This window comes from Nycticebus coucang, chromosome 8 (genome assembly GCF_027406575.1).
Source record: "Nycticebus coucang isolate mNycCou1 chromosome 8, mNycCou1.pri, whole genome shotgun sequence".
Classification (NCBI taxonomy): Eukaryota; Metazoa; Chordata; class Mammalia; order Primates; family Lorisidae; genus Nycticebus; species Nycticebus coucang.
The window spans coordinates 109453857-109475621 of NC_069787.1; the positions used below are offsets into that span (position 1 = coordinate 109453857).

General features: G+C 42.3%; 1 protein-coding gene across 2 annotated transcripts in view; it reads left to right on the forward strand.

Annotated features, from left to right (window-relative positions):
• Nucleotides 1-21765, forward strand: part of PLS1 (plastin 1) — a 133988-nt gene that overhangs the window by 5952 nt on the left and 106271 nt on the right. The window contains exon 1 of one of the 2 annotated variants that reach the window (XM_053598585.1): nt 19933-19951. The exons of the other annotated variant lie outside the window; for it this stretch is intronic. The gene's annotated coding sequence lies outside the window, so the exon portion shown is untranslated. Of the gene's footprint in view, nt 1-19932; nt 19952-21765 lie in introns of those variants that run through there. 2 annotated transcript variants of the gene reach the window in all.

The following is a 21765-nucleotide window of genomic DNA, read 5'->3' on the forward strand; positions in this document are numbered from 1 at the left end:
TGGTATTCTCTTTTGGGGTGTGGCTGTGGGGGGTGAGTTGGTGTTTAGCCAGGGGGTGCCTCTCGTGTGGGGAGATGGAGTGGGAAACTCACCTTGTGTAGGAGTCTAAGAACTCTGGAGTGACCAGGTTTGTAAGGACCTGGGGTGTATTCACTGCTGAAAACCCCTGGGGTATCTGTGGGTCCTGATCCTGTGGCCATAAACCCCCAGAGAGAATTGAGATCTGAACACATTCTCTCTGAATTTTCAAGATCTGGGAGTTCGAAAGTCAATGTGGAAAGTTTGGAGGTGGACATAGATACTGAAGGTCTAGGTCAGACACAGATAATTTAAAGGCCAGACTGGCAGTCTCCAGATTTGACCTGCTGAAAGATGTACCCTGTTGGCTGTGAGAAAATGTGCTCCTTTTCCTCCCCTTGATGAACCTAATTACTTAGGGAGCTTTCTCTCTCCTGGGAGTCTGAAAATGGAACCTGGCTGACAGCTTTCTTCCCTCCTTGTGCTGCCGGAGCCTTTTCATTTCCTGATTCTATCTCACTTTCTCCTGGGCAGTTCTGTGTGCCCCCAAGGGCCTTTATTCTGGTTATGAAAGGAAAGGCCAAAGGCTTCTGGATTCTACCTGTTACTTATCTCAACATCAAAAAACTTGTAAAATCATCCATTTCCGCATCAACATTTTACTCTGGATGATGAACATCAGAGAAAAAAGTGAAAGAGGACTTTGTGTGGCATATAGGTTTATTGGTTATAAAACGGTTATACAGTATTGATGGCTAGAAACTTTGCTGCTATATAAGATCATGTGAGATGTGAGGCTGTTTGACTTTGGTCATCTGATTTATTTCTGCTACTATTTCTGAGAGTGCTTATTTGCCATTTTGGGTGAGACACTTGTAAGCATGACTTCTGTAAAAGCAGGTTGCTTTTTAGTAATATTGTGGGCACAGAAATGGCAAAGAGACGATTAGGAGAGTTTTTCTGTTATTTGAAACAGTTGTATCAGAAAATATTTTCTAGGGCGGCGCCTATGGCTCAGTGTGTAGGGCGCTGGCCCCATATACTGAGGGTGGTGGTTCGAACCCAGCCCCGGCCAAACTGTAACAACAACAACAAAAAAATAGCCGGGCGTTGTGGTGGGCGCCTTTACTCCCAGCTTCTTGGGAGGCTGAGGCAAGAGAATCGCTTAAGCCCAGGAGTTGGAGGTTGCTGTGAGCTGTGACGCCGAGCCGAGGGCGATAAAGTGAGATTCTGTCTTTAAAAAAAAAAAAAAAAGAAAAGAGAAGAAAATATTTTCTAGGTGAATTAGAGATAGCTTTGTTTATAAAGTCCAGTTGTGAAGGGACTTTAGACTTCATAATAAGCTAAATTTGGTTGTCAACTTTTTTGAATCAATTCATAGCTATAAAACTATAAGAATATTTTGGTGATAATTCACTGTGCACAAATATGCTTCTTTCAAAAAATCTCAGATTATGCATTAGGTAGAAGGTGCCTGGGTGGCTTGTTCATGATACCAAAAAAGTTTGGGGGTATGGTTGATCCACAATATTAGAGGAAATCAGATTTACTCTGTTTTAAGAAACAAATTGTTTAAAGATCTAGTTACAGGAAATAACTTTTTTTATTAAAAAATGATAAAAGGGCCTTCAAATTTTTGTAGAACCAAGAAACAAGGTATTAGTAGTGCTGCCAAAATAAAATGTGGATTAAATTTGAGTTTAAATGGTAAATATGTGTGGAAGGATCAGGCATGTTAATTATACCTTAGACCACGGTCTCACTTGTCTAAACCTTGCCCCTTACAGTGAGTGCCCATTTGAGTCCCTCTGCACTTTACAAATAAAAGAATAAACCTATCCCCTTGGATCACAATTGCGAAATCCAAAGGGGATGGACAGTGTGTGGTCTAAAACTGTGGCTGATCAAGCAATTTAAATGCCTTAGGTAGAAAGTACTAGTTGCATTCACACACTGTTCCCATTGTTGGTGATCATAATTTAGATTAAACTGTTGAAATAAAAGCGGGCTCATCTGGGTGGGGTAGTATGCACTTGCAGTGCCAGCTGTGCCAGAGGCCGAGGTGGGAGGATCACTTGAATTTAGTAATTTGAGGTTAGCCTGGGCAATATAGTGAGACTTTGTCTCTTTAAAAAAAAAAAAAAAAAAAAATTGGGCGGCTCCTATGGCTCAGTTGGTAGGGCGCCGGCCCCATATACCGAGGGTGGCGGGTTCAAACCCGGCCCCGGCCAAACTGCAACCAAAAAATAGCCGGGCGTTGTGGCGGGCGCCTGTAGTCCCAGCTGCTCGGGAGGCTGAGGCAAGAGAATCGCTTAAGCCCAGGAGTTGGAGGTTGTTGTGAGCTGTGTGAGGCCACGGCACTCTACTGAGGGCCATAAAGTGAGACTCTGTCTCTACAAAAAAAAAAAAAAAAAAAAAATTAAGAAAAAGGAAAATATGTTTGGATGCAGAACAAACGAACAAACTTATGGTGAATATCAGTGACACAAAAAGATTTTATGTCTCATTTTACTTTGTCATCTCCATCTTTCATAGCTATATTGGTTTTTTTTTGTACTTTGATGGTAACACATACTATGTTCTGTTTATAGATACAAATCAATACAGACTAGAATTTTGAGGTTTAATAAATGAGTCTCTGCTTGAGTTTTAGGCTACTTATCAATAATTTGGTGGAAGAACAATATCAAATTAGTTCGTAATTGAATCTTTAGTTCAATATCAAGTTAGTATTTATAACTCTTGTGTATAAACTAAAAGTTCTCAAAGACTCCTGTACTCTTTCCTTGGAGACCTTTCAGAATCCTTTCCTGGCAAAGTCTCCCTTTTCCTTACTCTCTTCAGGTTTATGTTCACTGGGACATAATACTTTGGTCCAGGTAATGTTTTTAGGAGTGGCCCAGTTCTTGCAGAGTTTTAAGTGTTATTAGGTCAGTGAGGTGCCAGCCGTGAAATACAACTCACAAAAACCCAGTGATGTTTTTTAGCAAAAGTTGTCATGCAAGTTAATTAATTTTGGAAAAACAGCAATAATTGCAATTTGTTTGATCTCTTTTCTTATCCTTAAACAGCCAAATTAAACCCAAAATTATCATCAGTGGAAAAAAGTAATCTGAAAAATCTTGGAATGTTTAGTGATTGATTAAAATTAGCTTTAGGGCAATTTAAAGTTTAGGTATTTGAAGTCAGTTGACTTATAATCAAATCCTGGGATGGATAATCGAGATCTGTGATTCTGTTTCTTTTTTTTTTTTTTTTTTATTGTTGGGGATTCATTGAGCCAGGTTACACTGATTGCAATTGTTAGGTAAAGTCCCTCTTGCAATCATGTCTTGCCCTGTGATTCTGTTTCTAACCCCACGAGAAGAGAGGCCTTTTCTTCAGCTGTGGGTTTGGTGATTAATCAGGATAGTGAATGTGAAAGCAATTAGTAAACTGTAAGATAAAGAGGTAAAGTATTTATTGGCCTGGGGAGAGGTGATTCACCTTTAATCCCAGCATTTGGGGACTGAGGCAGGAGGATCGCTTGAGGCCAAGAGTTTGAAGTTTGATACTGGTCTGGGCAACATATTAAGCCCCATCTCTACAGAAAAAAAAAAAAAAAAAGCTGGGTGTGATGGTACGTGCCTGTAGCCCTAGCTACTAGGAAGGCTGAGGCAGGAGGATCACTTGAGCCCAGGAGTTTGAGCTGCAGTGAGCTGTGACTGTGCTGTTGCACTCACACCCGGATGACAGAGTGAGATTCCATCTTAAAAGAAAAGAAGAGGTAACATTATTTATTGATAGTTTAGTAGTTTTCTGACTTTGCTACCTTTCACCAATAAGTGCCCAAGGCTTGAGAATGACTTGGAAGTGGCAGAGATTGTACTCTCTATCTTTTAATTTCTACATTTGAAAAAATATCAGGGCTGGGGCGGCACCTGTGGCTCAGTGAGCAGGGCACCGGCCCCATATGCCGAGGGTGGTGGGTTCAAACCCAGCCCCAGCCAAACTGCAACAAAAAAATAGCCGGGCGTTGTGGCGGGCACCTGTAGTCCCAGCTACTCGGGAGGCTGAGGCAGGAGAATCGCCTAAGCCCAGGAGTTGGAGGTTGCTGTGAGCTGTGTAAGGCCACGGCACTCTACCGAGGGCAATAAAGTGAAACTCTGTCTCTACAAAAAAAAAAAAGAAAAAATATCAGGGCTTATCCTTGGGACCACAGTGATGACCTGTCCTTACAGAACTTCAGACTAGCTTCAAATCTAGTGCTCTTCTAGTTAATCTGTATTTTGAGGAAGAACAGTTCATTCTCTTCATTGGTTAAGGAATTCTTTAAGGTGGAGGTGACTTTTGAGCTGAGTTTTGAAAAAAAGCATATGTTCAATTTACAGAGAATAAACAGAAGAAAAAACATTCCATGAGAAGGGCAGTCTGAGCAAAAGCAGGGAGATTGATAGGGCTGGCTTCCTTAGGAAATGGCAGGTACTTTAATGTGTTCTAAAACTTGACCATGTATAAGAATCACCTGAGCAGCTTGCTGAACTTGAGGGTCCCAACTCTTAATTCTTTAGGTCTTGGGTGGGGTTGGAGAATTTACATTTAGCAAGTTCCCAGGTAATGTGAGGCCGATAGTCTGGGAACCACACTTTGAGAACCACAGAGCTAGAGTACAGGGTGTGTAGGATAGATGGACTTGAAAAGAATTTTTCAAAATTGATATTTTAGGTTCTGTTTGGTTGTTTTTTGTTGTTTTGTTTATTTTGGGACAGAGTCTTCTCTGTCACCCAGGATAGAGCCTCAACCTAGCTCACAGCAATCTCAAACTCCTAGGCTCAAGTGATCCTCCTGCCTCACCCTCCCAAGTCTATTAGTTGTGAACTACAATGCTGGTCTAGCTTTGCTCAGGCTGGTCTCAAATTCCTGACTTCAGATGATCTTCAAGTGCTAGGATTATAGATGTGAACCACCATGTCTGGCCTGTTGTTTTATTTTTAAGTTAGTCCTATTTACTAAGTAGTTACTACCTTGTGTTCTCTGATGCCTTCTGGAAATTTCTTAGTCCATCTCCTTCTCCATTTTCTCAATAAACTAACCTTTTTCTTGCATACCATGTTTTTTTTTTTTTTTTTGTAGAGACAGAGTCTCACTGTACCGCCCTCGGGTAGAGTGCCGTGGGGTCACTCGGCTCACAGCAACCTCTAACTCTTGGGCTTACGCGATTCTCTTGCCTCAGCCTCCCGAGCAGCTGGGACTACAGGCGCCCGCCACAACGCCCGGCTATTTTTTTGTTGCAGTTTGGCCAGGGCCGGGTTTGAACCCGCCACCCTCGGCATATGGGGCCGGCGCCCTACTCACTGAGCCACAGGCACCGCCAGCATACCATATTTTAAAATAACTGCTGTTCAGCCAGCATATCATTCCCTGTACAGAAAGTTGAATGGCCAACATTAGGCAGATGTTAAGAATTGATCTGAACTAAGTATGAATGACTAGTACACTCAAAGTGTATATGTTTGGATTTTATTTTGTTACTCCAGATATAAAATTTCTGTAAGTATTTTTTTTTTTTTTTTTGTAGAGACAGGGTCTCACTTTATGGCCCTCGGTAGAGTGCCGTGGCCTCACACAGCTCACAGCAACCTCCAACTCCTGGGCTTACGCGATTCTCTTGCCTCAGCCTCCCGAGTAGCTGGGACTATAGGCGCCCGCCACAACGCCTGGCTATTTTTTAGTTGCAGTTTGGCTGGGGCCGGGTTTGAACACGTCACTCTCGGTATATGGGGCCGGCGCCTTACGGGCTGAGCCACAGGCGCCGCCCTTCTGTAAGTATTTTTAAAATAGACTGCATGCTTTGAATTAAGGTAGGATTTAACTACAGAATGGTTTTTCCCTGCCCTTGAAATCTTGATGGACGGTTGAAATGCATGTATTCATGACTACAGTTCAGGGCTGTTGGTGCTAAGAGCTGTAGGAATATGTGCATACCAAATGTGGTAGAACCGAGAAAGAGAGTTTACTTACCATTGTAATAATCAGGGTACGCAGGGTAGAGTTGAGGGGATGCTGATTTGTGCTATTTTCTCATGTTTTACACATTTTTAGAAACCATCTGAAATGAGGGAGCGTATGTCTACATAAAGAAAATAATGGTGTGGGGGCATTCCAATTAGCCATTGAAGAACAAACAGATGTATAGCAGGTAGAGATTGATTAGCAGGGGGAATCATACCGAGGAGATTCCAGATGAAGGGGCAGCTCAACCTCAGAAGGAAGGTACTGCAGGGAATGAGCCAGGTGTGATGGACCATGGCGTGGGCCTGTTGCCCTAGATTCTCAGGAGGCTGAAGCAGGAGGATCACTTGGGATTATAGTGAACTATGATGGTGCCCCTGCCAGTCTGGGTGACAGAGTGAGACCCTGTCTCTTATTACAAAAAAAAGAAAAGGTGGCTTGGCTTCTGTAGCTCAAGCAGCTAGAGCACCAGGCACATACACCGGAGCTGACCGCCTGGGCCTGCCAAACAACGACAACTACAATGAAAAAATAGCTGGGCATTGTGGTGGGCACTTGTAGTCCCAACTACTTGGGAGGCTGAGACAAGAGAATCGCTTAAGCCCAAGAGTTTGAGGTTTTTGTGAGCTGCTCATTTTCTACCACCTTCTCCTGTCCTCACCCCGCCCTCCAGCCCTAGGCCATGACAAATTTTGACCAAAGTACATTACTTAAACATTAATTTTTAATTCAACTTGTTAATATGTTTGGGATATTGCATCCTCATTTATAAGTGAAATATGTTTGTAATTTCCCCTTTATTATAATATAGTCTCTCCAATTTTATTTATTTTTGTTTTTTGTTTTTTCACTGTTTTATTCTATTTTTGTTTTTTTGTTGTTGTTGCTGTTGCATTTTGGCTGGGGCTGGGTTTGAACCCACCACCCTTGGTATATGGGACTGGCGCCCTACTCACTGAGCCACAGGTGCTGCCCTTCTCTTCAATTTTAATATCAGGTGTACCCAGATCAAGTAGAATGATTTTGAAGTATTTCTTCTTTTTCTATGGTCTATTAGATTTGGCATGATCTGTTTTTTGAAATTATTATTATTATTTTTTTTTTTTGTAGAGACGGAGTCTCACTTTATGGCCCTCGGTAGAGTGCTGTGGCCTCACACAGCTCACAGCAACCTCCAACTCCTGGGCTTCAGCGATTCTCCTGCCTCAGCCTCCCTAGTAGCTGGGACTACAGGTGCCCGCCACAACGCCCGGCTATGAAATTATTTTTTAATTATAAATATTAATTGTCTATTTTTTGAGACTTAAAAAAAAGAAGTTAAAAAAAAGATGACGCCATACTGAATCTCAGAGTCAAAGCATTCTATAATAGACATACTCTTATTTGACAATGTGAATGTTACTTTCTTTGCATTATTATTATTATTATTGCTTAATATTTCGATGCAGCAGTTCTCTGATTCCTTTTTTGAATGTATTTATGTTCGTTCATTCTTTACAAGGTTTTTGTTTCTAGTCCTTATCTTAAACATTGTTATTGTTATTAAATTTTAAGCCTCTTTAATTTTGTGAAGGCAAAAAATGGAAACCTAATAAACACATGTATATGTAAAACTAAAAAAAATATATAAAAAAAAGAAAAGGTGGCAGCTTTGTGAGTATCTGGCACTGAGCTGACTGACTGACCTTCCTTGCCCAAGACCCACAGCTGATAGGTTCACAGGTTGAGAGAATCTCCAAGTTATTCAGCCTTTCTAAACTTTGGAGTTTTCTTTTGTTGTTCTATTTTGTGGTGGATTAAGTAAATAAGATACATAAATTGAAAGACACCATGCGCAGTTTAAGTCACAGTCTCCTAATACTAAGGTTTTTTTTTTTTCTGAGACAGTTTCAGGGTGTCGCCCTGGAGGTTGCTGTGAGCTGCTCATTTTCTACCACCTTCTCCTGCCCTAGGCCATGACACATCTACTTTCTGACTCTAGATTTAACTTGTTCTTGAAATTTTGTAAAAATGGAATTATATAACGTGTGTCCTTTTGTGTCATTCCTATTCTAGCATGTATCAATACTTTTTATGGCTGTGAATGATAAACCATTATGTTGATATACATCATTTTATCTTTCTATTTCTTTTTTTTTTTTTTTTTTGTAGAGACAGAGTCTCACTGTACCGCCCTCGGGTAGAGTGCCGTGGCATCACACTGCTCACAGCAACCTCTAACTCTTGGTACGCGATTCTCCTGCCTCAGCCTCCCGAGCAGCTGGGACTACAGGCGCCCGCCACAACGCCCGGCTTATTTTTCTATTTCTTTGTTTTTTTTCTGAGACCGAGTCTCACTGTGTCACCCTGGGTAGAATGCCATTGTGTCACAGTTCACAGCAACCTCAAACTTTTGGGCTTAAGCAATTCTCTTGCCTCAGCCTCCCAAGTAGTTGGGACTACAGGTGCCTGCGACAATGCCCGGCTATTTTTTGGTTGTAGTTGTTGTTTGGCAAGGCCTGAGCTGGATTCAAACCCACCAGCTCTGGTGTACGTGGCTGGCATCCTAGCCACTGAGCTACAGCTGCCGAGCCTATTTTTCTATTTCTTAGTTGATAGATTTTGGGGTTGTTTCCTCTTTGGGACTATTATGAAAAATACTGTTCTAAATATTTGTGAACAAATTTTGGGGGAGCATTTGCTTTCATTTGGAAAATTGCTGGAAGTGCAATTGCTGGGTCATATGGTAACTCTACATTAACGTTTCAAGGAACTGCCAAACTGTATTCTAAAGCTGCTGAACCATTTTACACTCCCACTAGGAATGTATGAAAATGCTTTTTTCTAGGCCGGGCGCCATGGCTCATGCCTGTAATCCCAGCACTATGGGAGGCCGAGCTGGGCGGATTGCCTGAGGTTCGAGACCAGCCTGAGTTAGAGAGAGACTCCTTCTCTAAAAATAGCTGGGTGTTGTGGTGGGCGCCTGTAATCCCATCTATTTGGGAGGCTGAGGCAAGAGAATCGCCCAGGAGTCTGAGGTTGCTGTGAGCTATAAGGCCATGGCACTCTACTGGGGGTGACAAAGTGAGACTGTCTCAAAAAAAAAGAAAAAGAAGAAAGTGCCTCTTTCTCCACATTCTCACCAACATTTACTACTTTACTACGTATCAATATAGGTACATGTGAAGTGGTATCTCCTTGTAGTGACTTTTGAGTTATTATTATTATTTTTTTTTTTTTTTTTTTTTTTTTTTTTTTAATTTGGCCGGGGCTGGGTTTGAACCCACCACCTCCGGCATATGGGACCGGCGCCCTACCCGCTGAGCCACAGGCGCCGCCCAACTTTTGAGTTATTATTAAGAGACTTTATCTTTTAAAACAGTTTTAGATTTATTTAGAAATTAAGTAGATAGCACAGAGTATTCCCTTCCGCCCAGCACTGATACAGTTTACCCTATTTTTTTTTTTTTTTTTTCAGACAGAGCCTCAAGCTGTCCCCCCTAGGTAGAGTGCTGTGACATCACAGCTCACAGCAACCTCCAACTCCTGGGCTCAAGCAAGTCTCCTGCCTCTGCCTCCCATGTAGCTGGGATTACAGGTGCCCGCTACAATGCCTGGCTATTTTTTGGTTGCAGCCATCATTGTTTGGTGGGCCTGGGCTGGATTCGAACCTGCCAGCTCAGGTGTATGTGGCTGGTGCCTTAGCCACTTGAGCAACGGGCACCAAGCCAGAAATAATTTTTTTTTTTTTTTTTAATTCTAGAATGCCATCCAGAATACCACATGACATTTAGTTGTTGTGTCTCTCTAGATTCCTCTTTGCTCTGACAGTTTTTCAGACTTTGTTTCTTGATCTTGAGAGTTTTGAGTAGTTGTCAGGTATGTTGTTGAATTCCTCTCTGTTGGGATTTGTCTAATTCCCCCCGCCCCTTTTATGATTAGCCTGTAGTAACATTTGCTTTTTTTTTTTTTGCATCAGGGCAACTTAGACTATAAAAATACATAATCAGAATTGGAAATCAGCAGAATATGGTTAGTGGGAATTCTTAGGAATTTAATAAACTTAGTTGCCTCTGGAAGATGAGCAGAAATTTAACTCAAAACATTTTCTGACTGGGCACGTTGGTTTATGCCTGTAGTCTGTAATCCTAGCACCTGGGAGGTCAAGGTGGGTGGATTAGAGCAATTAGAGACCATCTTAAGCAAAGGGAGACCCTACCTTAACAAATGGAAAAATTAGTGGGGCTTGTGGCAGGCTCCTTTAGACCAAGCTATTTGGGAGGATGAGATAAGCCCAAGAGTTTGAGGTTGTTGTGGGCTTTGATGCCATGGCACTCTACTCCAGGGCAACTGAGTGAGACTGTGTCTCAAACAAACACACAAACAAAAAACCCCACATATTTTTGTAGCTAGGACCTGATCACATTGGAAGATGATTAGATTAGATGGTAGAATTTTTCATGGCTGTCATTACACAGCATCTAAACTAAGGGTAAAGTCAAAGCTATTTTTCTTACCACTTTAAATGTAACAGAAAATGTTCTTTTGCTAAACTAACATATGCTATGTAATAAAGCATAAAGTTAATAGAAATTCAGATTAATTTTTAGAAGAATTCCATGGCAATGTGGAGCAGGTGTCCAAAGTATATTGAATATACTCAATAATTCTCATAAATGCCTTGTGTGGGGAAGGGAGCTCAGGATCTGAGAGGCTGTGTTATTTGTCCTGACTCACATAGTTTGTCAGTAGTAGAGCTGAGATTTGAACCCAGCGCTGTGGAAGTTTATACCCTACTACCTGCCAGGCTTCTGAGTTTCCAGTGTTTTATTTTATTTATTTATTTTTTTTATAGAGACAGAGTCTCACTGTACCGCCCTCCGGTAGAGTGCTGTGGTGTCACACGGCTCACAGCAACCTCCAACTCTTGGGCTTATGCGATTCTCTTGCCTCAGCCTCCCAAGCAGCTGGGACTACAGGTGCCCGCCACAACACCCAGCTATTTTTTTGTTGCGGTTTGGCCGGGGCTGGGTTTGAACCCCCCACCCTTGGTATATGGGGCCAGCGCCTTACCGACTGAGCCACAGGCGCCGCCCTTTCCAGTGGTTTTAAATCAGGAATGTATCGAAGGACACAGGGTTGAGTCCTTATCTCCTGGATATTTTTACTGCCAGCTAGACCCGATAGCATCTCTTGGTGTTCAAGGCCTCACCCAAATTGGGCAGTCCAAGTAGCAGCATACTTGTTGACTGCTAACGAAGGAGAACTAAGCCATCTTTGCCTGAGGCGCTCCTTCTTTGGTGTCTATCTGTGGAGTACTAACTCCTGCCAGGTATTTCTGAAAATGAAGCCTGAGTTTTATATTATAAAGCTGGAAAAGAACTATGTGGGAGAACAGTCTTAGCAGAATGTATTTGCCAGCAATTACATTGTTCAGTGTGTGGCTTAGGTCTCTCAGGTTTTTTCAATAAGTGAGTAGCATAGAGGTTCTGATTTTAAATACTTTTCTGTGAATCAGGGTAGGGATGGTAATAATTTGTGCATGAACTTGAAATAATGTTGCACAGATAACTGAGGAAAGTTTTTTCTAAATTTTAGAAAATTTTCCTGCTTATTCAGTCAATTGCCAAAGCTGGCAAATCACAGATGGGTATAGGGTTTCTTTCTACAGAAACAAAGTAATCTGAAATCTCCATTGCTTTCATGCTCATATAAATGCCACTGTGCATTGGCTGTCCTCCAGTGTAGCTGTCCTATATGCAATTACTATGATTTTTATGATCTTTTTTTTTTTTTGTACATGGGTCTTCCAAATTGTGCCTACAGGGGAAGGAGAGCTAGATGATTGTCTACCAGCTCTCAAACGCTTTGGCCTAGAGTACACCTGATAACCTCTACTCACAGCCCATTGTCTAGGGTAATTACATGACCCTTCTTAAGGGTCTGGAACACATGGATATTTAGTGAACAATAAACTTTAGCACTACCTTTTTTTTTTTTTTTTTGTAGAGACAGAGTCTCACTTTATGGCCCTTGGTAGAGTGCCGTGGCCTCACACAGCTCACAGCAACCTCCAACTCCTGGGCTTAAGCGATTCTCTTGCCTCAGCCTCCCAAGTAGCTGGGACTACAGGCGCCCGCCACAACGCCCAGCTATTTTTTTTTTTTGGTTGCAGTTTGGCCGGGGCCGGGTTTGAACCCGCCACCCTCGGTATATGGGGCCGGCGCCCTACGGACTGAGCCACAGGCGCCGCCCAGCACTACCTTTTTTAGAATGATGGAAGTGGTTAGTTTTTTAAAAACCATCTGGCTAGGTGCCAGTGGTTTATACCTGTAATCCTAGCACTCTGGGAGGCCGAGGTGCTCTAATCCCTTGAGCTGGGGAGTTGGAGACCAGCCTGAACAAGAGTGAGACCCTGTTTCTACTAAAAATAGAAAAACTAGCTGAATGTTGTGGCAGGCGCCTATAGTCTCATTTACTCAGAAGGCTGAGGTAAGAGGATTGCTCAAACCCAGGAGTTTAAGGTTGCTGTGAGCTATGATACCATAGCACTCTACCCAGGGAGACAGAGTAAGACTCTGTCTCAAACAAAAAAACTAAAAGAATTATGCAATAACAATGGCTCTAGCTGGACTACACAGACTGGGGTCAGTCCTCTGATCTTCTCAAAAAGGCTCTCTGTTGTTTGAGAACAAGTATCTTTACCACATGTGAAGAGCCCCACCTTGGCCTCTGCACATTGATAACCATGTTCACTCATCACGTATTTATTGAACATAATTTTAGGCCATGCATTCAGGTAGTTCCCAGCTGAGCTCTGCCCTTATAGAACTGATGGTCTAGACAGGAAATTAGCAAACTTTTTTTTTTTTGTAAAGGGCCAGACAATAAATGTTTTAGTTCATATGGTCTCTGTCTCAGCTATCTAATTTTTTAGCATGAAAGCTGCTATAGATAATATGTAAGTGAACAAGCATAGCTAGGGGCACTGAAATTTTAATTTCTCATGATTTTTGTATGTCTCAAACTATTGCTCTTTTGAAATGTTTTTTCCAACCTTTTAAAAATGTAAAAACCATTTTTAGTTCACAGGTTGTATGCAAGTAGGCAGTGGGCCAAGTTTTGCCTACAGGCTAAGTATGTTGACCCTGGTCTGAACCAGCTCCTTGTGTTTTATTTTTCGTCATAGATAGTGAACTAACTGCTTTAATGATTATTTTAATTATTCAAGTTCAGTGTTTAAACATAGTTAACTTCATCTAGGCCTTTATTCAATGACTAACTCTCCCACTAATTGGTTTCTACAAATTATTTGAGATTTTCTTTTATTTGTAAATGTATCTTACATTATAAATTAAATATAAATTACATGTAAATATAATATATGAAATATACATAATATATGTGTACACAGATTACTTTCGAAAACCACTCATTTTATGAAAATCATGAATCACCAATATTTCAAATAATAGCTAATATCTATGGAGCATTTATTATATTTCAGGCCTTTTTCTCAGCCCTTTGCTGTTTATTTTGATTAATCCTCCCTGAAACTCTTACAAAGTTGGTATCATTATGATCCTCATTTTTTGGCTATGACACTAAGGCTCAAAAGGGTTAAGTGACTCACCTTAACATGATATAGTTTAGTAAGAAGCAGAGTCTATATTCATTTTTAAGAATTCTAACTCTAGCGTATGGCTCCTAGATCTGTTATGACATATTATGCCTCCTTGGGTACTGACATATATGTGCAAAAGTAGTTAAACTTTTTTTTTTTTTTTGGTAGAGACAGAGTCTCACTTTACCACCCCCGGTAGAGTGCCATGATGTCACAGGACTCACAGCAACCTCCAGCTCTTGGGCTTTAGTGATTCTCCTGACTCAGCCTCCCGAGCAGCTGGGACTACAGGTGCCCAGCACAACGCCCGGCTATTTTTTGGTTGCAGTTCAGCCTGGGCTGGGTTTGAACCCGCCACCCTCGGTATATGGGGCCGGCACCCTACTCACTGAGCCACAGGCGCCACCTCGTTAAACTTTTTTTTAACTACAGTATAAGAAAATAGAAGTGGTGAGGAAAGATTAAAAAATTACTTTTCCTAACAGGCAAGTATGTCATTGAAAAAGGAATTTAGTGACTGACTTTAATAATTTTTGCTGCTAAATTAAATTAAAAATTTGATTTTTAACTTTTTTCTGTCCATGAGAAAAGATGATCAATTGTTTATTCTAACTCAGTGTAAACAATATTTTGAGATATTTCCCTTTCTGAATTAACATTGAGAATCAGGAAAGGGCTGGATTTATAACAGAATGATGTATCATATCCAGCTCAAAAATCATAATATTGTGTTTGTATATAGAGTTTACAGAATGCTCTTTTATATGATAAATTATGTGAATGCTCTTTTATATGATAAATTACGTAAATTATGAGCCTCTGGCTCAGGGAGGGCCGGCCCCATATACCGAGGGTGGTGGGTTTGAACCTGGCCCCAGCCAAACTGCAACAAGAAAATAACTGGGCTTTGTGGCGGGCGCCTATAGTCCCAGTTGCTTGGGAGGCTGAGGCGAGAGAATCACCTAAGCCCAAGAGCTGGAGGTTGCTGTGAGCTGTCACACTATGGCACTCTACTGAGGGTGACAAAGTAAGACTCTGTTTCTACAAAGCACTTTTTTTTTTTATCTGCAAAATATTCCAAATGGATATATTCATTCTGGTGGGCCATTATACTATAGATATAGCCTTAGACCTACTTTCATTGTTACTGAATATTTTTGTAGGATCAGTAGAAAAGTTTAGTTCTCAAATGGATATAACTATAAAAGAGATTCCTAAGGGACTATTTAAAATTTTGCCTCATTTAATTTTGGACCAGATGGGTGGATGGTTGTGTGTGTGTGTGTGTGTGTGTGTGTGTGTGTATGAGAGACCAAAGTCTCGCTCTGTTGCCCCTTGTAGAGTGCTTTGGCAGCTCTTTATAGCTCACTGCAATCTCAAACTCCTGGACTCAAGCAATTCTCTTGCCTCAGACTCCTGAGTAGCTGGGACTATAGGCTAATTTTTGTATTTTTTTTTTTTTTTTTTTGTGGTTTTTGGCCAGGGCTGGGTTTGAACCCACCACCTCTGGCATATGGGACCGGCGCCCTACTCCCTGAGCCACAGCATCACCCATAATTTTTGTATTTTTAGTAGTGATGGGGTCTTGCTCTTACTCAGGCTGGTCTTGACCTGAACTCAAAGGATCCTCCAGCCTCAGTCTCCCAGAGTGTTAGAATTACAGGTGTAAGCCACTGTGCCTGGCCCTGTTCTGTGTTGAATTAGGAGCAAAGGACTACAGAAACCACTCTTGGCCTAGGATGACTGTGAAAGGAAAGTAGGAACCAGATACATTTTATTTTCCCATTTAAGTTCTGGTCTTAGAAGGAAAGAGAGGTGAAATAGGAGAAATAATTTTGTTTTTTATATAGAATCTCACTCTGTCACCTAGATTAGAGTATAGTGGTGTAGTCATAACTCACTGTAGCCTCAAATCCCTGGGCTCAATCAGTCCTCCTGCCTCAGCCTCCTGAGGAGGTATAAGCATGTGCTACCCAGATAATTTTTTTGTTTGTTTTGGTAGAGATGGTCCCAGTGCTGCTCTTGCTGGTCCCAAGCTCCTGGTCTCCCAAGTGCTAGGATTAAGAGGGTGAACCAGGGCGGCGCCTGTGGCTCAGTCGGTAAGGCGCCAGCCCCATATACCGAGGGTGACGGGTTCAAACCCGGCCCCGGCCAAACTGCAACCAAAAAATAGCCGGGCGTTGTGGCGGGTGCCTGTAGTCCCAGCTACTCGGGAGGCTGAGGCAAGAGAATCGCTTAAGCCCAGGAGTTGGAGGTTGCTGTGAGCTGTGTGAGGCCACGGCACTCTACCGAGGGCCATAGAGTGAGACTCTGTCTCTACAAAAAAAAAAACAAAAACCTGTAGTCCCAGCTGCTCGGGAGGCTGAGGCAAGAGAATCGCGTAAGCCCAAGAGTTAGAGGTTGCTGTGAGCCGTGTGACGCCACGGCACTCTACCCGAGGGCGGTACAGTGAGACTCTGTCTCTACAGAAAAAAAAAAGAGGGTGAACCAATATGCCTGGGCTATTTTTTTTTTTTTTTTTTAATTTTTGAGACAGAGACTCACTCTGTTTCCTGGGCTAGAGTACCATGGTGTCAGCCTAGCTCACAGCAACCTCAAACTCTTGGTTTCAAGTGATCTTCCCACCGCAGCCTCCCAAGTATCTGGGACTACAGGTATCCACTGGGATGCTCAGCTAGTTTTTCTATTTTTAGTAAAGGTGGGGTCTCACTTTGCTGAGGCTGGTCTAGAACTGAGGTTCAGAAATTTCCTGCCTCAGCCTCCCAGAGTGCTAGGATTATAGGTGTGAGCCACAAGCCTGACAAAACCTAATATCTAGAAAATATTTTTTAAAAATTAGCCCAGGCCAGATGAGGTGGCTCATGCCTGTAATCCTAGCACTCTGGGAGGCTGAGGTATGAGGATCACTGGAGCTCAGGGATTCAAGACCAGCCTGAGAAAGAGTGAGACTCCTTCTCTACTAAAAACAGAAAAATTAGCTGGATTTGGCGGCACCTATAATCCCAGCTACCTGGGAGGCTGAGGTAGGAGGATTGCTTGAACCCAGGATTTTGAGGTTGCTGTGAGCGAGGCTGATGCCACTACACTCTAGCCCAGGCAACAGAGTGAAACTCTGTCTCAGAACAGAACAAAACAAAAAAGAAACTGGGTTTTGTTATGTTACCCAGGCTGGTCTTGAACTCTTGGCCTCAAATGATCCTCCCATCTCAGCCTCCCAAAGTGCCGACATTGTAGGCATGAGTCATTGCACCTGCCCAGAAGGAAGAATTTTGAAAATAAAATATTTACTTTGACAGTGACTCACTAATCTTATGAGCGAAGAGCAGGATTTCAAAAGGTAGTCTAACTGTGTCACTCTAGGGCAAATCCCTGGTTGTAACACTGCAATCTTTGTGGCAGAGTAGTATCTTCAGCCATTTTATTATATATGCAATAACAGATGATTCAAGACAAGAAAAGATCTTTGTACACTTTTATTGCACCATGATTGTTTCCTAATTAGGTAAAAATTCTCTTCTGATCTGTAGTATGGCTTATTGCTAAATGAAGAGGGCTACCAGTGACAGGATCTTTTCAAAAACAATAAACTTACATTTGCTTTATATATAATTTTAAATTACATATAATTCTGTGCACTGTAGATTCTACATTTGGTAACTTTTTTTTTTTGTAGAGACAGAGTCTCACTTTACTGCCCTCCGTAGAGTGCCGTGGCATCACACGGCTCACAGCAACCTCCAGCTCTTGGGCTTATGTGATTCTCTTGCCTCAGCCTCCCGAGCAGCTGGGACTACAGGCGCCTGCCACAACGCCCGGCTATTTTTTTGTTGTTGTTGCAGTTTGGCAGGGGCTGGGTTTAAACCCACCACCCTCGGTATATGGGGCTGGCGCCCTACTCACTGAGCCACAGGCGCCGCCCCCATTTGGTAACTTCTGATTGTGGAATTTTTGTCCTGTAACACAGGATGTGGGCCAGTCATGGTGGCTCACGTCTATAATCCTGGCACTCTAGGAGGCTGAGGCAGTGGATTGCTGGAGTTCAGAAGTTCGAGACCAGCTTGACCAATGGTGAGACCCCATCTGTACTAAAAGTAGAAAAATTAGGTAGTGTGGTGGGTACCTATAGTCCCAGCTACTTGTGAAGCTGAGGCAGGAGAATTGATTGAAACCAGGAGTCTGAGGTTGCTGGGAGGTAGGCTGAGGCCATGGCAATCTAGCCTAGTGCAACAGAGTGAGATTCTGTTGCCGAGAAAACAAAACAAAAACTCAAGAGGATGTGGGCATTTTTTCTTTCATTAGTCCCAATCTTTTAAGGAGCTAGAAATATTAAAAAGAGGATTGCCTTTTTGATTTGAGTCCTTTTACCTTCTCTCTCTTCATCCTAGCATTTGCCATTTGTTTGGGATCCTGCTGTTACAGCTTCATGAATGAAAGTATGCAAGCAGCCACCAGCTGAGGAAGAAAAAAAATACATGCTGCTTTTTCTCAAAAGCAGCATACCATATAATCTCAGTTCAGGGATATCTCAGGAAATTAGCAGTGGCAGGTAGTGGCTGTATGGAAGAAGGCAGTGAGAGAAGGGGATAGCTGGGAGTCAGGGGGACTGTGATACCTGAAGATTCCCACTATCTAAAGGACATGGCTGTCTCTGGCATAGTTCAATGTTATCATGTGAGAACATGAGCTCAGTATTGCCAGATCTTCTGATTTTAAGTGAAAGAATAGAAATCTGAATCTTAGGTTAATCTCCTAATTTTTATGTATTCACTTCAAAATTTAAAAAATTTCAGTGAGCCATGGAGGATGTTTGTCCAGGCAGTATTTGGTCCGTGGTGCCATTTTGTCCCTTGGTAAAGAAGGAATGAAATGAGCTGTGACCTCGGTGCTCCGGGAGTATGGAATGTGAGGCCTGGCATGGGTTTTGGCCACATCTTTCTTTTTCTGTTTTGCTGAGGTGGTTGCATTTTGATTCCGCTGTTCTTAAGGAAAACCTTTTGCTATTCAGATTTCTCTCCTACACAATGAGGGGCTAGAGATATTGGACTCTGCTGGGGCCTTCAGGAGCTGGGTAGGGCTAAGGCAGAGTTGGGGCAAGATTAGTCACACTGTAGGATTTGAAGGCAGGGTATCATTTAAAAATTGAGACACAAAAACATTTATCTGCAGAATCTGGGTAAGTGAGCATGGAAGCAGAGTTGCCAGACCCAGGCATAGAAGGGAAGGTAGAAGGGAGTGGTCAGGATAGGCCGTATATCTTCTTCTCTTCATTTATATCACTTTGGTGAGAACTGTGTGTTTGTTCTTCAAGAGCCTGTTGATGTCATGTGGCCTGAGCATTATGGTTTAGATAAGAGAAGGTCACTCTGCATCCAGAATGAGGCCATAGCCTTTGGACTTCCCAGTCATAGACCCTGCCTTCCATAATCACTATCATGCTGGATGTTCTTGGACTCAGGAGGCTGATAATTCATGCTATTATTCCTTTTATTCTCTGAGCCAGTCGAGACATTGATACAGATTTTTCAGAGTTCAAAATACCAACGTTACTCTTGGTGGAGCTGTACTAGGATTGCAGTCTGGCCCTGTGGCTAGTGGTCTTCCTAATGTCCTCTTCCCTGAAGTTTAACTTCTGCTCACCCCATCCCAGACAGACCTGCTGGACAGGGGCCTCTGGGTTTTTACCATCTGGAGGAAGGGGAGTGCTGGTGTCCTGAGGATAAATAACTGCTAAAGAGAGAAGGGGCAAACCTTATAAGGACAGTGATATTGAACACTTGAGTCCCAGTAAGTATAATACTGGTTTTTAAAGTGCGACTCTCAGACAAGTAGCACTGGCATTACCTTGAAATGCAGACTTTTGGTCTCCATTCCAGACGAACTGAATCAGAGACTCGGGGTGGGGAGGAGGGGGGTTGGGCCCACAAGTCTGTGTTTTAACACCCCTTCTTTTGATTCCACTGCAGTTTGAGAACCACTGCAATAGAGAAATGAGGTTTGGAGGACCATGGCACCCTCCCCTCAGTGAGATAAATCAGTTCCCTTCTTTGGGAGAGAATGAGAAAGGCGTGTAGAGAGGGAGGCCAGAAGTGCTGTTTTAGCCCCAGGTCCTCGTGGACACACAAAGAGAGAATGGATTTCCCCTGACATATAATCCCGCTCTGTGGTCCACAAGATGGCAGTCTGAGAAAAACCAGTAGGTGCAAACATGAAATGCCCTTTTCCTCATCTGTTAAATGTTTTCTACCTTTTCTATAAAGGGCAAGGGAGAGAAAAAAGAAAGATGAAAGAACACAGGTGAGGAGAGGAAGTACACCAACAGAGATAGAAAAAGAATGACAGGTATTGTATTTCTTTGGACATCATTCTTCAAAATTAGTCACTTGTTGTATAGTAAATTTCTGCCTGATTTGTTTTTCTAGTTGTGACTCAACAGCAGGCCATTTGATGGACTCTACTGCAGTCCTGTTTGTTTTCGTGTGTCTATTCATTTCCATGCTATTGGATCATGCATATTATTTGGTGACATTATTTATGTCCTTCCTTTTCTTGCCTGACAATTGAGATTATTTAACTTGCTTTGTAACCTTGAGCGTGTCCTTCTGTTGTACTTTCTATAGTCTTCAAATTAAAATGAAGACTTGTCTCGTTAGTTACTAAAATAGCCAGCAATGGCAAGGACTTGTCTCAATAATCTATATAGTTGGCATTTCATATTCTAAGGTGAAAAAGGGATGAATTTCCTAAATGTGATTAGGAAAAATATCTTTTTTTTTCAGCCGGCCTTGTTAGGGGTTTGGGTGTATACATAGTCTTAAAGAGAAGTGGATGGTTTCCCCCAATGCAACTTCCTGTAAAAATCCTCAATTCTGTGCAGCCCAGAATGGAAGCTTGTATCCATTAAATGTTTAATCTTTCCAGATACTGTTGCAGGAATGAAAAATACTAAAGCATTCAAGCTGCCTCTGCTTATACATATTTTACTCCAATTTCACTTGAAAATGGCATTATGGTGGTGTTGATAGTCATGGTAACTGAATATTCACTATATTTCAAGAACTGTGCTAAATCTATCATAACCCTGTGGGCAGATAGGTCTTTCATCCCTTTTATACAGATGGGAAAACTGAGGCACAGAGAATTTAACTGACTTGCCCAAAGTACCCCTGTCAGTAAGAGGCAGGAGCAAACTCAAATCCAAGTCTGTTCAATCACAGCTATGTCCTTAACCATCTAGTCTGCTCCTCGGGCTAGCTCCTGGGCTAACACTGACGATAATTGCAATTTGGGCCTTTGTCAGAATAACAGAGGTCTCAGGTAGTTGGTGGGAGAAGTGGGGGAATGTTCAGTAGTATTAGTCATTTATTAGAGGACAAAATTCAGAAATCTTCAATTTTGATCCTATTCAGATTCTTGGGCCCTACCCTAAAATCTCTGAATGAGATTCTGTGGGTCGAAGCCCAGGCATCTGCATTTAAAATAAGCTCCACAGGTTGATCTTATGACTACTAATGAGAATAACTGCCCCTAATGCTGGTTGGTATTTCATATGTATTGCAATAATCTCTGAGGTCCAGTCTGTTAGGAAGGTGATGAGGTTTGGATGTTTGGCCCTTCTAAGCCTTATGTTGAAATTCCATCTCCAGTGTGAGAGGTGGGCCCTGGTGGGAGGTGTTTGGGTGATGGGGGCAGAAATCTCTCTCGAGAGGATTGGTGCCCTCCCTGAGTAAGAAGTGAGTTCTCACTTTGCTAGTTCACATAATAGTTGGTTGTTTAAAGGAGGCTGGCCCCGCTTCTCTCTCTCTCTGCCCTCTCCTCTCTCTTTCCCTCCTCTCCCCTTCTCTGCCCCTCCTCCTTTGTTCCCCCCCCTTCCCTCTCTCTCTTCCTCCCCTCCCCCTCCATTTTGTCATGTGACACACTGGCTTCTTTACCTTCTGCCTTGATCAGAAGCTCTCTGAAGCACTCACTCACCAGAAGCAGATGTTGGTGAGATGCTAGATGTGAGTTCTATAGATGTTGTACAGTCTATAGAACTGTGAGCCAAATAAATCTCTTCTTTATAAATTACTCAGTCTCAGGTATTTCCTTTAGAGCAACACAAAATAGACTAACTTGGAATAGTTAGAGAAATGCATCCCTGCTTATTGTCACTGACA